The 15,728-nt window shown below is 38.7% G+C and overlaps 1 pseudogene; it reads left to right on the forward strand.

The window, feature by feature from the left end:
• Positions 1-2,927: 2,927 nt before the first annotated feature.
• Positions 2,928-4,318, forward strand: LOC117718229 (KAT8 regulatory NSL complex subunit 2 pseudogene; annotated as a pseudogene).
• Positions 4,319-15,728: the final 11,410 nt, after the last annotated feature.

Below are 15,728 nucleotides of genomic sequence, written 5' to 3' on the forward strand. Positions count from 1 at the left end.
CTCTGCTGCAAGCCGCTGTCATAAAGGAGGATCCTTTTGTCCTCCACTCTCTCTCCACCCACCAGTGAAGGTTCCATAAGCTTAATGAGCTCTGCAGTAGCCCTTGTTCCTTTTGAGTACTCTTTCTCCCCAGGCACTTTGGCCTGACCCCCAGGCTCTTTGGCCTGATGCCAGCTAATACACCCTGGTTCTGGTACGCTAGAGTGGCCCTCTTTCTCACAACACAAATAAGTTAAAAACAAATGCAATGCAAGCAAGAGGCTAGCTAGTGGAGCGGCAGCGGTGAGTTTACATCCGCTTGCCACAAACGCTTCCACCCCAGGCATATCTTCCAGAGGTGTACCTCGATCCTGTAATCTTTTAACCCACCCCAAAACTTGGGGGCCTCCGCTTCACCTTGAAACTCTCGGGTTTCGGCTCCAGTTGTTGCGCTTGCCTCCCGTGTCCCCTCCGCCTGTGGAAGAGAAACAAGAGAGGCAGAATTCGGGTATCACCACAGCGAGGCTTTACTTGTATCAGCAAATGTGAAAGACTGCAGAAGGGCCAAAGACAGGAAGAGGCACAGCTTAAATACACCCTAGAGTGATGTGTTCACTTCTGATTGGCTGTTCACTCATCACCCAATATTACGCCTCAGGACTGGCCAGTGACTTTGGTGCACTTTCTGCCTTTGCATCTGAGCAGTTAATTGTTTACTAGTGGAGAGGACACGATGTCCGAGCCATCTTGGAATGGCGAATATATCACCGCTGACCACGGCTTCCTACAGTAACGTATGAATACATGATAAATGTTTCATTAAAAGAAATGAATGAATTAAACTTGGTTATGAAATCAGTTATAAAATTAGGAAAATTATTTTATTGGGTTCTTGTGTGGTTTCAGTATCAGAGTAATTGTGGATTTGTAGAATGAATTAGGTAGTATTCCTTCTGTTTCAATTTTTTTGAATAGTTTGAGGAATATTGGTATTAGGTCTTCTTTGAAGTTTGGTAGAATTACGCACTGGAGAAATAGGAACACTCCTTCACTGCTTGGGGGATTTCAAACTGATAAACCACTCTGGAAATCAATCTGGAAGTTCCTCATAATACTGGTGATAGATTTACCTGAAGAACCAGCTATACCCAAAAGATACTGCTCCATGTCCACTATGTTCATAGCAGCCTTATTTGTGATGCTCAGAAGCTGGAGTCAACCCAGATGTCCCACAACAGAAGAATGGATATAGAAAATGTGGTTGATTTACACAATGGGATACTACTCAGATATTAAGAATGAGGACATCCTGAGCTTTGCAGGCAAATGGATGGAACTAGAAAACATCATCCTGAGTGAGGTAATTGAGAGCCAAAATGATATACCGCTATGTGCTCACTAATAAGTGGATATTAGCCAAAAAAAAGTACAGAATTCCCAAGATATCATTCACAGAACTTAAGAAGACAACCTTGGGAGGTAGTAGGTAGGTGACACTCTAGAATGTACCAGAGACCTGGGAGGTGAGAGACTCTCAGGACTCAAAGAGAAGGACATTAAATTAAATGCCCTTTAGTGTGGAGAGGGAACTTATAGAGTCTACCTCCTGTAAAAAGACAGGGCATTAAGTGAGGAATAGGATTACCATCCCATAGTTGAAAATATTAACAAACAATTGTTCCTGTCTGAAATAACTGCAGGGACAAAAGTGGAGCAGAGCCTGAGGAAAAGGAGGTCAGCAGATAGGTCCAAAATGGGATCCAGCTCAAGAGAAAGCCCCAAGGCCTGATGCTATTACTGATGCTATAGTGTGCTTATAACAGGAGCTTATCACGACTGCCCTCCGAAAGGCCCAACAAGCAGCTGAAAGAGTCAGATGCAGATATTTATACCCAACCAATGCTGACCCTTGTGGTTGTTTAGGGAAAAGCTGGAAGAAGCTGAGGAGGAGGACACTTCTACAAGAGGACCAGCAGTCTCAACTAATCTGGACCCTCAGGATCTCTCAGACACTGGACCACCAACCAGGTAACATACAGCAGCTGATATGAGGCCCCCTACACATATACAACAGAGGACTGCTAGGTCTGGACTCAGTCATAGAAGAGACACCTAACCCTTGAGATACTTGGGGCCCCAGGGACTGTGGAGGTCTGGTGGGGTGGGGACATCCTCTGGGAAACTGGGGGAGAAGGTGTGGGATGTGGAACAGCTGGAGAATGGACCAGGAGGGGATAAGGTCTGGACTGTAAAAAGAAGAGTAAAGAACAAAATATTATAAAAAATTAAGGAACTAATAATGACTGGGGAATATATTTAAAAAAAATTTGTTACCTTTTAAAAAAAAATCTCATCTGTTAAACGAATGACAATATAAGTACAACAATAATGACACATTGTAGGAAATATATACATTAGGTAAACAATGACATATAATTTATGTTGAATCATGGAGAAACTACAAATGTCCATGCATAATTGTGTAAATGGACATAAATAAGTTTTGGAAATTTTTGAAAATAGAAAAAGTGTTACTCTCACTTCATCTGTAATACTGCCAACATTACTGGCTTTCATGGTAGAATTTCAAGTTATCAGTGCTGGAGATACCCAGGTACTATGCATAAGAATTGTGAGAGAGGTAAGATGGCATCAGTGCCGGGCGCTTGTCCTTTGCGGTTAGGCTGCTGCTTCCCCTTTCTGTCAGCTCAGTGTGGTATGTCTAGTCACTCTCATTGCTAGGCTCTCGGGAGCCAGGTTCTCTGGTACCAGGAGCTGTAGGACAAGATGGCACTTGCAGGACGATGGCCTAGGCTCTCGGGCCAGGGCTGTGAGCTCTGAGGCAGCCAGGGACAAAGGTGGCATGCCAGGGCGTGGGGGTGGGGCGTGCCTTGCAGTGGTGGGACAGGTGCCACTCTTCGGGTCTGATGTGGTGAAAATTCGGCCAACGTGGTTTTGGTATGAACAGGATTCGGATTCACGTCTTGCCAACGAATCGGGGGGGAGGATCACCCCAGTGCCCAGATCTCAGGAGCCCCTTTCTTGTTTGTTGACTCAATGTCTGTGCTCTCAGCCATGTCTGGAGGGGCAGGAGTTTTGCTTTAAGCATTTTCTGGAGGACAAGACTGCACCCTTCAAACAATGTAGTTACATTTCAACGAAGACTGGGAAAAGGTGCCTCAGTGCTGCCCCAAAGCCGGAGAAGAAAGATGGGGTGTCTTTCTGTGCCGAACATGCTGGAAGGAATGCCCTAGCACTTCATGCTCAAATGAAGAGGATCAACCCAGGCCCTATGGGTGAAGCCCTCTTGTGCCAGTTGAGCTCATATGCTAAATCAGAGCTGGGCGCACAGACCCCAGAGAGTAGCCGAAGTGAAGCGAGCAGGATACTGGACATTCTGGTGTCTATACAGCTGAAGAAGTAGCTCTTATTATGAAAGAAAGGCTCATTCGTTTGCAATCTTTGTACATTGATCAGTTTTAAGGACTACAGCACCTGCTCAAAGAGAAGACGCGCCGTTATTTACATAATCAGAAAGTGGAACACAAAGCATTAGGTAGTAATCTCCTGACTGGCCCTGAGGGACTTTTGGCCAAAGAGAGAGAGAATTTAAAGCGGCTAAAATGTCTTAGGTAATACCGTCAACGCTATGGAGTAGAAGCCTTACTACACCGGCAGCTGAAAGAACGCAGAATGCTGGCCACAGATGTGGCTGCTCAACACCCTCATACCACTGCTCCAATCAGAGGTGCTTAGCCTTTGTGGATGATGTTTGCTGCTCCAGTCAGTCTCTTCCGATGACCAGACACTGCCTTACCATATCTGTCAGGACACAGATCAGGTTCTCTTAAAATGCTGCCAGGGATCTGAAGAGGTGCCCTGCAACAAAGCAGTTCCTGTAAGCCTTTCTGAGAATCCCGGCTGCCCACTGCATTTCCAGTTGTCTCTTCAGATGTATAAGCCCAAGCAGGTACTGTCTGTGCCAGACGGTCTGGAAGCCGGCCCGTGGATCTGTACTTGAGTGCTGCCGAGCTTCAGCCCACTGAGAGTTTACCACTGGAGTTCAGTGATGACTTGGAAGTCATGGGTGATGGGATGCCGTGCCCTCCGTCACCATTGCTCTTTGATCCTTCACTAACTCTTGAAGATCATTCAGTCACAGAAATTGCCGGAGGCCCAGGATAGATGGCTGGTGGCTGGGGATGGGTGCAGATCCCAGGGTCCTTGAGAAATGTAGAGAAAACCTGCACGCCATTCCCTCAGCGTGGATTGGCTACTGCAAATGGAAAGCCAGAACCCACTTCTATCAGTTGACAGTTCATTCTGGGAATTGTTTGCCTTTGGATTGCATTCTTCAGACAAGCATATCTTTGATTATCTCTCACTGAACAGGGATATCTCTGACCATATTGTTTCCTTCAGGGCTTTAGAGTGCTATAGACAAACATAGTCCAAGTCTGTGTTGAATGGGTATTTAGTATTTAAGTTTCGGGAAATTTTCGCAAGGAAGAGCATGAGGTGATCCCTGCCTTTGGGGTGCAATGCATATAGGAGACTTCCTGGGAAAGAGACCTTTCTGTAATGGGACTTTCTAAGCCATGGGCAGAAATCCACATGGATGTCTGGGCAGGGCTGTTGTCAAGAACGGTGCTCTTCAGGTGTTGGCTCTTAGTGTTTGGCTAGCTGTATCTAAAGACCTATATTTAAACCTTCCCTTTGCTCCACATAACTGGGCAATATAAACCCTTTTCCTAGTGACCTGTGACTGAGAAAGGCAGCTCACAGCTCCGGGATCTCCTTCATTATTCTTGCTTTTAACTTATGTAAATGTCTGTGGTGGCTCCTCCATGTAAGATAGAGTGAAATTACTGTATATAGTTTCTATTAAATGTTAAAATGTTATGAAAGTGTAAAGTAATCTAAATTGATTGTATTTTTTTGAGAGTGTCTATATTATTTTCTGGGTCTTTGGGTCTTTGAGTGCTGTCTGATGGGAAAGGTGTATACTATTATTCTAGGACAGGCACTCTGGAGAAACTAATGACAGAGGTGGTGCTTAGTGCCTAGTTCCCAGGGCCAGATAAACTTGTGTTCATTGGAGAGCTAGCAGTTAATTCAGTAGGGGGCTTGAGACCTGACATGGAGCTTTAGGACCTTGGTTTAGCCCCAGAGATGATGAACAAGTGGCAAAGCAGACAGTGTGGTGAGATTTGTTTCTAGGAGAACATTAGACAGAAATAATGAGCTACTCATTGTGAATAACAGTTCACAGAAAGAAGCTAATAAAACTACCAAAGGAAAAGATTAAGCTTGTCCTTGGGTTGGGCAGTTATCCCTTTACTGTATGAGCTGTCCATTTCTCCCTGCAAGGAAGTATGCTGGGGTGAAGATCATTTGCTCAGCCCAGACCCGTTTCGGGTGTCCGATGTTCTATGCTTTTCTGTTGCTTATGACTAAGACTTACTGTTCCAGAGGGGTAATAGAGCATCATGGCAGGAAGGCATGGTGGCAGGATCAGGAAGCTGTGAGCTCACGTCGTAACTACTAATGTGATACAGCAAACAGGAAGTGGTACACGGCTTTTCATCTGAAAGTCCAACCCCAGTGATAACTTCCTGCAGCATTTCTGCATCACCTAGATCTCCCAAAACTGCAACCAAGTGGGCACTAAGTGTTCGAGTGCCAGAGACTGGTGGGCATTTCTCAATCAAATAATCACATTGGGTTTGGCCAGTAGAAAGCCCAAAAGCACAGTACTGGACCCAATTATTCGGAGGGGAATTGGTTCAAACAGCACTGAGGGCAAACTAGAGCCACTGTAATCCTCCCACTGCTGAGACACATGGATGTCCCACAGCAGTACCTCAGGATGGGAAATCAATACATTCATCTGTGTATCCATTACTTTGGCTTCAGTGGGATAGTGGCTCCTATTCATGCGGCTATACTCAACATTGTCTTTTTGACTGAGACGAATACAAGCACTGAGGGCTTTGTGCTGCTGTTTTGGACTTAGCTAACATTTCTTTATCAGTGTCCTCTTAGCTGCCTAAGGAGTCAGGAAGTAAGTGAAACTTAGAGATCTCAGCAGGTTCCTGAAGCCTACAAGATTCGCAAGTCCCACCTTCCCAATTATACATATGCAGTAATTAACTTCTGGGGAGAGGAGACTTTAAAACTATCAAACTGCAAACCAGCTCTCAGCAAGTTGTGTAGGAAGCTCCAGGATTGCAACTTTTGTGAGTTAACACCATTTTGGGGGATAGGAACCTGTTTTCAGTCATGGACCTGTCTTTGAGTCATCCATGCTCCTGTAAATAAACCAATAAACACAGCAGTTCAACGAAAAAAAAAAAAAAAGAATTGTGAGAGAGCACAAGTGAATGCTTATTGATATTTTGGAAATAATAATTATGCTTATTTATGCAATAGTTGCATAATGTAATATCGTGAATATTCAGTTATTTTAAAATATGCAAACAGCAATGAATATAAACTCATTTTAACACAGTGAATAAATTCATGTGATTATTAATGTCCTTATTAACAGGCATACTGTTAATTTCCATTAACAAGAGGTGTTTGCTCTATAGCCTTTGATACCTCATCAATACTTTCATCTGTGTATCCATTATATTGGACATATGAAGGCAGCCCAGGCCTGAGACTATGTTTAAATACACATGTTGACACGAGCATTTTAGAATAAACATGACTCCTTTACTGCATGTCAGATGCAATCCTGGATCTAACACAGCTTGCCTGAGGGCCCCTTATCCTCGTGAATTGTTAAATAAAATGATTTTGTTTCAGTGACTGAATGTATGAATTCAGATGAATGCATCATTTTTAAAAATTTTAAAGTACTTGGAGACACCTTTGAGATAAAAGAAATGTTATAAAACTATGATTACTTCTTTTTCCTTTGAGGGAGAGAAAGATTGTGATTTTGTACCATGTTTCTTTCTTTTTTACTTTCTTTCTTTCCTGGAAAATATTTGTCATGTTGATGTATCCCCAGCCACTACCAATGAAGAAAAATGTTTGTGTCTTTCCCGTCACAAACTGTGGGTGGGGAGAGACATCCAGTTGAATTAAGAACACATCAGTGAGCTCCGAATAAATGATCCAGCCTGAAAACTGAAGTGCTGTCATTTACTCTTTGTCCAATGATTGACAAGGAGTATGTTCAGAGCAATTCATAAAGCGGAGTACACAGACTGAAATATTTCATTACCATGAAGTTCATAATTTCTATACTAAGGAAATATAAGCACATTGGTCTTTAAGGAGCATTATGTATGCTAAATTAAATAATAAGCTTATGCACTGAGAATAAAAGAAATTTCTAACCTGAGGTTTTCTGTGCTCTTTTCTCTGAAACTAAAGAGAATTTTATAATGAAAGGCACTTTATTTTTGACAGGATAGAATTGTCATCACTAAAATATCAAGACTTTTCATTCAGAAAAAAAAAAAAGTACAAAATTCTGAAAATCCTAAAAATAACATGGTCCAACACAAGGTTTTAACATAAATAATGATACTTATTTCCAAAACTTGTCTTGATTAATTTCTAAATGTTCTGGTGAAATAAATAAATGTACCTGGAAAAGTTCATGAAATTTGCTCCAGCTTTGCAGAATTAGTAAACATTCATACAAAACAAGAAGCCATATACGTCTTGGACTTCACTGGAGATATTTGTTTCACTCATTCCACTAAGGGCATGGAACAGAGTCTGGAATTCTGACAGAAAAAGAAATGTTTTAGATGTCTTAAGATACCTCATACTGATCTCAGAGCATAAGCCATTGGTGTTTTGTTCAGGAAATTTTCCCCTGTGCCCATGTGTTTGAGGCTCATCCTCACTTTATCTTCTATTAGTTTCAGTGCATCTGGTTTTATGTGGAGGTCCTTGATCCACTTAGACTTGAGCTTTGTAAAAGGTAAGAATGGATCAATTTGCAATTTTCTACATGCTGGCCTCCAGTTGAACCAGCACCATTTGTTGAAAATACTGTCTTTTTTTCCACTGGATGATTTTAACTACTTTGTTAAAGATAAGTGACCATAGGTGTCTGGATTCATTTCTGGGTCCTCAATTCTATTACATTAATCTACCTGCCTGTCACTGTACCAATACCATGCAGTTTTTATCACTATTGCTCTGTAATACAGCTTGAAGTCAGGGATGGTGATTACTCCAGATATTCTCTTATTGTTGAGAATAGTTTTCTTTTGCTATCCTGTTTTGCTATCCTGTTTTTTTTTTTGTTGTTGTTGTTTTTGTTTTTTGTTATTCCAGATCAATTTGCAAATTGCTCTTTGTAACTTTATGAAGAATTGAGTTGGGATTTTGATGGGGATTGCATGGAATCTGTAGATTGCTTTTGGCAAGATGGCCATTTTTACTATATTAATCCTGCCAATTCATGAGCATGGGAGATGATTTCATCTTCGGTGATCTTCGATTTCTTTCTTCAGAGGCTTTAAGTTCTTGTCATACATATCTTTCACTTGCTTGGTTAGATTCACACCAAGGTATTTTTTATATTATTTGTGACTATTGCAAAGAGTGACATTTTTCTAATTTCTTTCTCAGCCTATTTATCCTTTGAGTAGAAGAAGGCTACTGATTTGCTTGAGTTAATTTTATATCCAGCCACTTTGCTGCAGTTGTTTAGGAGTTCTCTGATGGAAGTTTTGGGGTCACTTAAGTATACTATCATATCATCCGCAAATAGTCATATTTTGACCTCTTTCTTTCAAATTTGTATCTCTTTAACCTCGTTTTGTTGTCTAATGGCTCTGGCTAGGACTTTGAGTAGCTGGAAAGAAAGAAGGTGTCCTTCAAGAGAGGAATGGTTACAGAAAATATGGTACATTTACACAATGGAGTACTACTCAGCTATCAAAAAATGAATTTATGAAATTCTTAAGCAAATGGATGGAATTAGAAAATATTATTCTGAGCAAGGTAATCCAGTCACAAAAGAGCACACATAATATGCACTCACTGAAAAGTGGATATTAGCCCTAAAGATCAGAATACCCAAGACACAATTCACAGAATCTCAAGAAGAAGGAAGACAAAAGTGTGAATGCTTCATTTTTTCTTAGAAAGGGTAACAAAATAATCAAGGGAGGAAATACAAAGACAAAGTGTGGAGCAGAGACTGAAAGAAAGGCCATCCAGAGACTGCCCCACCTGGGAATCCATTCCATATACAGACACCAAACCCAGACACTAGTGTGGATGCCAAAAATTGCTTGCTGACGAGAGCCTTATATAGCTGTCTCCTGAGAGGCTCTGCCAGAGCTTGACAAATACAGAGGTGATGCTGGCATCAACCATTGGACTGAGCACATGGTCTCCAACGGAGGAGTTAGAGAAAGGAGTGAAGGAGCTGAAGGAATTTGCAAACCATATGAAGAACAACAATATCCAGCAACCAGACCCCCCCCAGAGTTCCTAGGAACTAAACCACCAACCAAAGAGTACACATGGATGGTTCCATGGCTCCAGCCACATATGTAGCAGAGGATGGCCTTTTCGGACATCAATGTGAGGAGAAGCCCTTGGTCCTGGGAAGGCTTGATACCTCAATTTAGGGGAATAGCAGGGTGGGGAGGCAGGAGTGGTGGGGAAGTACCCTCATAGAAACAGAGGGAGTGAGGATGGGATAGGGGATTTTCAGAAAGGAAACCTGGAAAGAGGATAACTTTTTAAATGTAAATAAATAAAATATCCAATAAAAAAAACCTACATACTGAATAAGATTTTAGTGAACTTAGCCAAATAAATAAATAAAATAAAACAAAAATCTCACTTAAAATAATGTTGAAATGTGTAGATTGAAGCAAACTGTACCAAATGGCAATTGTCTTGATCAGGGTTCAAGTCCATGGGTTTACAGGAGAATGGTTTACTAAAGTTTAACAAGAGAAATCTTACCATGAGAGAATTTGTTTTATTTTTTATTTTACCATAATGTTTATGATTATATAATGAGAAACAGGCTTTCATTGACAGTGCAACATATTGTCTTATCCTGGTTCTACTGTGTGTTAACCCAGCAAAGGCGTCATTTATCACAGAACCAACCAACTATGATTCTGAAGGCTTGTTTAATGCTTAAGGATGCAGCTAAAAGGATATCAGTTGGCTAGTTTCTGCAAGGCTCTAGGTTCAAATTGCAATGAAACAAATTGATAAAATAAATCAGATATATAATTTATGTATGCCCAGTTATCTTTGAATCAAATATATTTCAGTGTCAACAAAGAACCAACAATTCAACTTGCCTCTCAGGGTCCTAGCATTTATACACCCTCTAAGGAGTCCCTACACTTACAAAAGTCACAAAATCACAGAAACTTTCTGCTGTTGGCAAAATCATACTTCTATTTAGAGCAAGAAGCAAATCATAGTCAGGTGTTGTGGGTATTCTGAAGCAACCTCATATCACACACCTGAGATTAAAATGAAAACATACTTTCATAACATTTCTGTTTTTATAAAGATACCATAATTTTCACTAAAGCACACATACCTCTACTACACATATATTTTAAATAAGTGGTAATCATTTGAAAGATTGAATATATATATATATATATTTGATTGTATATATACATATACATATACATATATATATACATAAAACTTTGTTGACATTCTCTTGGACAAACATATCCCCTTTTTTAAATTAAAGTATACTTGCCATATGATAGTTTAACTAAATGTTAAGTACTTAACTAGTTAAATGTTATTAATTCATATAGTTCAACACAGAATACTTTTTGTTCTAATATTAGCAAGTGGACAATAATGAAGTTTATGATATACCAAGGCATAGATAATTCAATTGCTAAATTAGATTAATTAATTAAATTAATAAATTAAAGTTTAATTAATTTACCACAAACTTTTGTAAATATATTGAGCATGTATTTTACTGAGATTTTTAGAAATCATGAAAGACAAAGACTTTAATTTCAGAAAATAATCCATACTACATAGCAGCTCATATTTTCCATTCTTGGAGCTCTATAGCATGTTCAGTGAACAGCTAGTGAAAGGGTTAAAATTTTTCAAAAACTCCTAGCAAGCTGAGCAGAACCAAGAGTGCAGGTCAGCTTGGTCGTGAGCTTTGTGTTTCAGGAACTTGGCTGACCATAAGATAGATGGCTGAGTACAAATAGGCTCTTGAGAATAGCCTATACAAAATGTTCTCCATGACTGTTCCTTGGACCCTGCCACAAATTCTCCTCCTTCTCTCCCTTCTGTACAACTTTCAGCTCTACCCTTTCCTTCCATTGCCCAATCCCAGGCTCTAGCCTTAGCTAATCAATTAAGATTTCATCTGACATCACCTGAGAAGTGATCTACTCCACATCATGGCACCCCTCTTAAGGGAGCAGAAAATACAAACAGCATTCCACAACACCTAAACATAATAAAAACAATATACAGTAAACCAATAGTCAACATCAAATTAAAATGAGAGAAGCTTGAAGCAATCCCAGTAAAATCAGGGACAGGAGGACTGTGCTAACTCTATATTCAATATACATTCTAGCTAGAGCAATTAGACAACAAAAGTAGATACAGGGGATATAAATAGCAAAGGAAGAAGGCACGCTATCACTATTTGTAGATGATATGATACTATACATAAGCAACCCCAAAATTTCCATTAGAGAACTCCTACAGCTGATAAACAACTTCAGCAAAGTCGGCTGGGTAGAAAATTAATTCAAAGAAATGAGTAGCCTTCTTTCATATAAATGATAAACAGGTTGAGAAAAAAATTGGGAAACAAAACCCTTCAAAATATCCAAAAATAATATAAAATATCTTCGTGTAACTATACAAGCAAGTGAAAGGTCTGTATGACAAGAACTTCATGTTCCCATAGAAAAAAATCCAAGAAAAAAAATCCAAGAAGACCTCAGAAGATGGAAAAATTGGACTCAGGCAGAGTGTAATAGACCCCAGCTTTGGTGTTCTCTGTGGGAGGTTTCATCTGATGTGGGTATTGTGGTGGGGCTCTCACCTGTATGCTTGGTTAAGACAGACCTCCTGACAGACAGGCAGGCTTTGGGATCTGGGGGCAGGCATACTTTTTCTTTAGACAAGTAGTATTTTGTTTTACTTTACATCTCTTGTCTCTCTAGTCTCTGATTCTTGGTCACTCAAGAACTTTTGGGTATTGGTTCAATCACATAGAATTTGCCTTAAGTCAAATCACACATTGGTTGGTTAGTCCAACCAACTTTGTGCTGCCATTGTCCCAATATTTTTTCCAGAGAGGGCAGATTATAAATAAAAAAATGTGTACCTGGTTTGGTGTTTATATTTCCTTTTTGGAGTCTGCAGAGCACCTTCCTATCGCAAAGACAGTAAAACATTAGGGTTGCAGTTTTATGTATCTCTTAGATAAGCCCCTTCATGTTCAATGAGTTGTGTGGATGTTGTCTTCTGTGATGTGAACTTGCTGTTACTTTTGTGGGATCCTGTGTTATTTGGGGATTTCTATGAGATCTCTTTGCCCAACAACTCAATTGAGTGCAACCCAATTCTGGCACTAGAAGTTTCATTTGGTAAAAAGTAGATGATCATCTGGAAATGCATCTTCCTCATTATTTAGGGAATTTCTTGGGATCTTCTTCATATATTTTAGGAACTTTCCTCTGCACTATGTTTTTATACCATCACTCAAATGTCTCTCAATTCGAGATTTCTACTCTCTCTTTTAGATGATGAGAAAAGCCAGACTGAATCAGTCAGCTTGGAGAGAAATTTGAACCATAACAGCTGAGTTGAATGAGTCAGCCAGAGTTAAGATCAAAGTAGAACATAGTAAGCCTCTGAAACCAATTACATCTTGCCCCCAAAAGTTACATATACATCTGGTGCCTAGTATACTTTGAGAAGAAGAAAGCCCACAACATTGCAGAAAACAGAGAATAACTGAAAGAAAACAACAGAGGAGAAATAAGCCTGGCATTATCTCTAGATAGTCAGTTCACACCATAACTGAGCATAACAGACTAAAATGTTTGTTGCTTATTAAAACCTTAAACTCTGTTGATACAGTATTAACCCTTCAAAATATGTTTAGGTAACATTCACATGTTGCCAATCTATATTCGTTTACATTTTTCTTATTTTTTATTTAGTAGTTACATGTACAATTTAATATAGTTAAGGGAAAATTAGAAATATTTATGATGAATAATTACAAACCTCTAATCATTGGCTTCATTGTTATTAATTTTCTAAGCCTTTAATTTATAGATTATTTTCTATTTGTAAACTTTATCATTTGATAACCTTTACAATCCTTTTCAAAGGTATGAATAGCTGGCTACTAATTTTATTACTTTTAAATATTTTTAAAGATAGCATACAAAAATAATAGTCTCAAGTATGATATTTTTTGCCTATTTAATTTTTGGTTGGTGTTTTGTTTTGTTTGTTTGATTTTTCATGATAGGGTTTCTCTGTAGCTCTGTCTGTTCTGGAAGTGACTCCATATATTAGGATAGCCTCAAGCTGAGCAGTCTATCAGCTACTGCCTCTTGGGTGCTGGGTTCAAAGGTGTGAGCCATAAACTTTTTTCTTTTAAGCCTCCCTCCCCTACTGTCCTGCACTTGCCCACTGTTATATTTGTTCTCTGCACCCCTTTTGTTCAGCCTATTTCCTGAGAGATCCTTCCTACTTGTACTTTACTATATTACAAATTCCTTAATTTCTAACACCTACATTGCATTCATCTCAATTTCTTCTATGAGCTCACATTGAACAGCATTTATAGTTGAATAAAAGAAGGAAGGTTATTCCACGTTTCTCAGCAGGTAAGAATGCTTACACCAAGAGTTTGATTCCTGAAATCTACATAGTGGATGGAGAGAACTGACACTCAGGAATTGTTGTTCTTTGACCTCCATACAAAATATTCACAAACATAAAGACACACACACACAGAGTGGGGAGAGGCAGAGAGAGATGCACACATGAGAGAGAAAGAGACAGAAACAAACATACAAAGACAAAGAGAAACAGAGAAAAACAGAATCAAATGGAAAAATAAATATAAAAATATAAAATAAAAATGAAAATTTCAATCAACAAAGTAAATTTTAGGCTAAAAATGTTCAAAAATAAAAGTGTCTCTTGGGTCTGACAACATAAGCCACAGATAAATGTACTTCCTTCTTAGCCTGTCATCCTGAATTTCATCACAATAACCCACATGGTGGAAGGAGAAAACAAGTTTTGAAAGTTGTCCTCTGATATCTACATGTTAATTGTGAAATTAACACAAACATAAATAAATTTACACAAACATACTGGCATGCACATATATGCACATATGTGTGTTTGCAATGACTATATAACAGTAACAAAGTGATTGCCCTTAGTTTTTTTTTTTTTTCTCTCCTCACTACTTAGAGGGATATGGAGATAATTATTGGAGAAAATAATTTTAGAGTGATTGTTTTGTTCAGATTAACAGCACTAAAACCTCTTGAGTGACTTCTCTTTGTGCTCTCTATTTTAGCATGTGTGTAATTTAACAAATCTCAGCCTGTCAGTTGAGGCTAATTTGAGAGTTAATATACATTGTCACTGGGAGTGCCACCAAATCCTTGTGACAAAAGACAAGCTATACTTTGACAACTAAGACGCATGGCAGTTCTGTTTTGACACAAAAAGTTACATTCATTAAATTCTCATCAATTTAAGTCAGTATTCTTGGTATAGATTCTTCATACTCTCTGAATAGTGTATATCATGCATCCTTAATCTCTCTATCTTTCAAAGTAGCCTCCTCACGCTTCACTTACCTTTCTCTTCCATCTTCCATAGTTATTAATCATTGCAGACTTTTCTGCCTTACTGTACTGAATCTTGAGTATCATTTGTCACACAGTTTTAAATCAATTCATTTGAATGCATTGCTAGATGAACCTGAAGCATACAAAAAACAAAGAAGCCATGGAACCAAACGAGGAGAAACATGGAAGAAGTATTAGAAGAAAGGGGAAAAAAATGAAGATAAGAGAAGAAAAGAATAGATAAATAACAAGTAAAATAGTGTCATGTAAAGAGTGTAAATATAAGAATATTCAGAAGTTAGCATGTAGAATAATTTCTACTTTGAAAGGTAATTTGGTTTAGAGCAAGTAGAAAATGTCAGTGGGAACATTTGAACGCAGTCCAAATTTTAATTAAGTGGCACTCACAGGGGCATGGAAAAGCCACCACATAATGCAAGGTCATCACATTAAGATACATTTGTTCACACCTACTGGACTGCCCATCTTATTACATCACATTTAGTAACTTAGGTCTACTGGAACATAGGCAGTGGGAGATTTGACAAGGATAGTTTCCCTAGAAAGGCTGTATCTTTTTTTTTTTTTTTTTTTACACCAAGTTTTGATAAGAATGAATTACAACAAAAAATAATTTTACATGAAAAGTTTCTGTATAAATGTCAATAATGTCAATTTCTTACAATAAATTTTCTATATTGGTCCAAAAACTAAGGAAGAATAAGCATTTTTTAAAAGTATTTTCTTTCTTTTCTGAATACACTTCTTATTTTTTCTAATATTTTCAAAAACTCTTAAAATATTCAGAAATTTTTTTCTCCTAAAATAGGTGATATGTGCATAAATACTAGTACAAAAAGATATTTATTTGCTTTTATTTTCAAGTAAAAAACAGCTGAA

The sequence above is a fragment of the Arvicanthis niloticus genome, chromosome 12 (assembly GCF_011762505.2).
Source record: "Arvicanthis niloticus isolate mArvNil1 chromosome 12, mArvNil1.pat.X, whole genome shotgun sequence".
NCBI classification, from domain to species: domain Eukaryota; kingdom Metazoa; phylum Chordata; class Mammalia; order Rodentia; family Muridae; genus Arvicanthis; species Arvicanthis niloticus.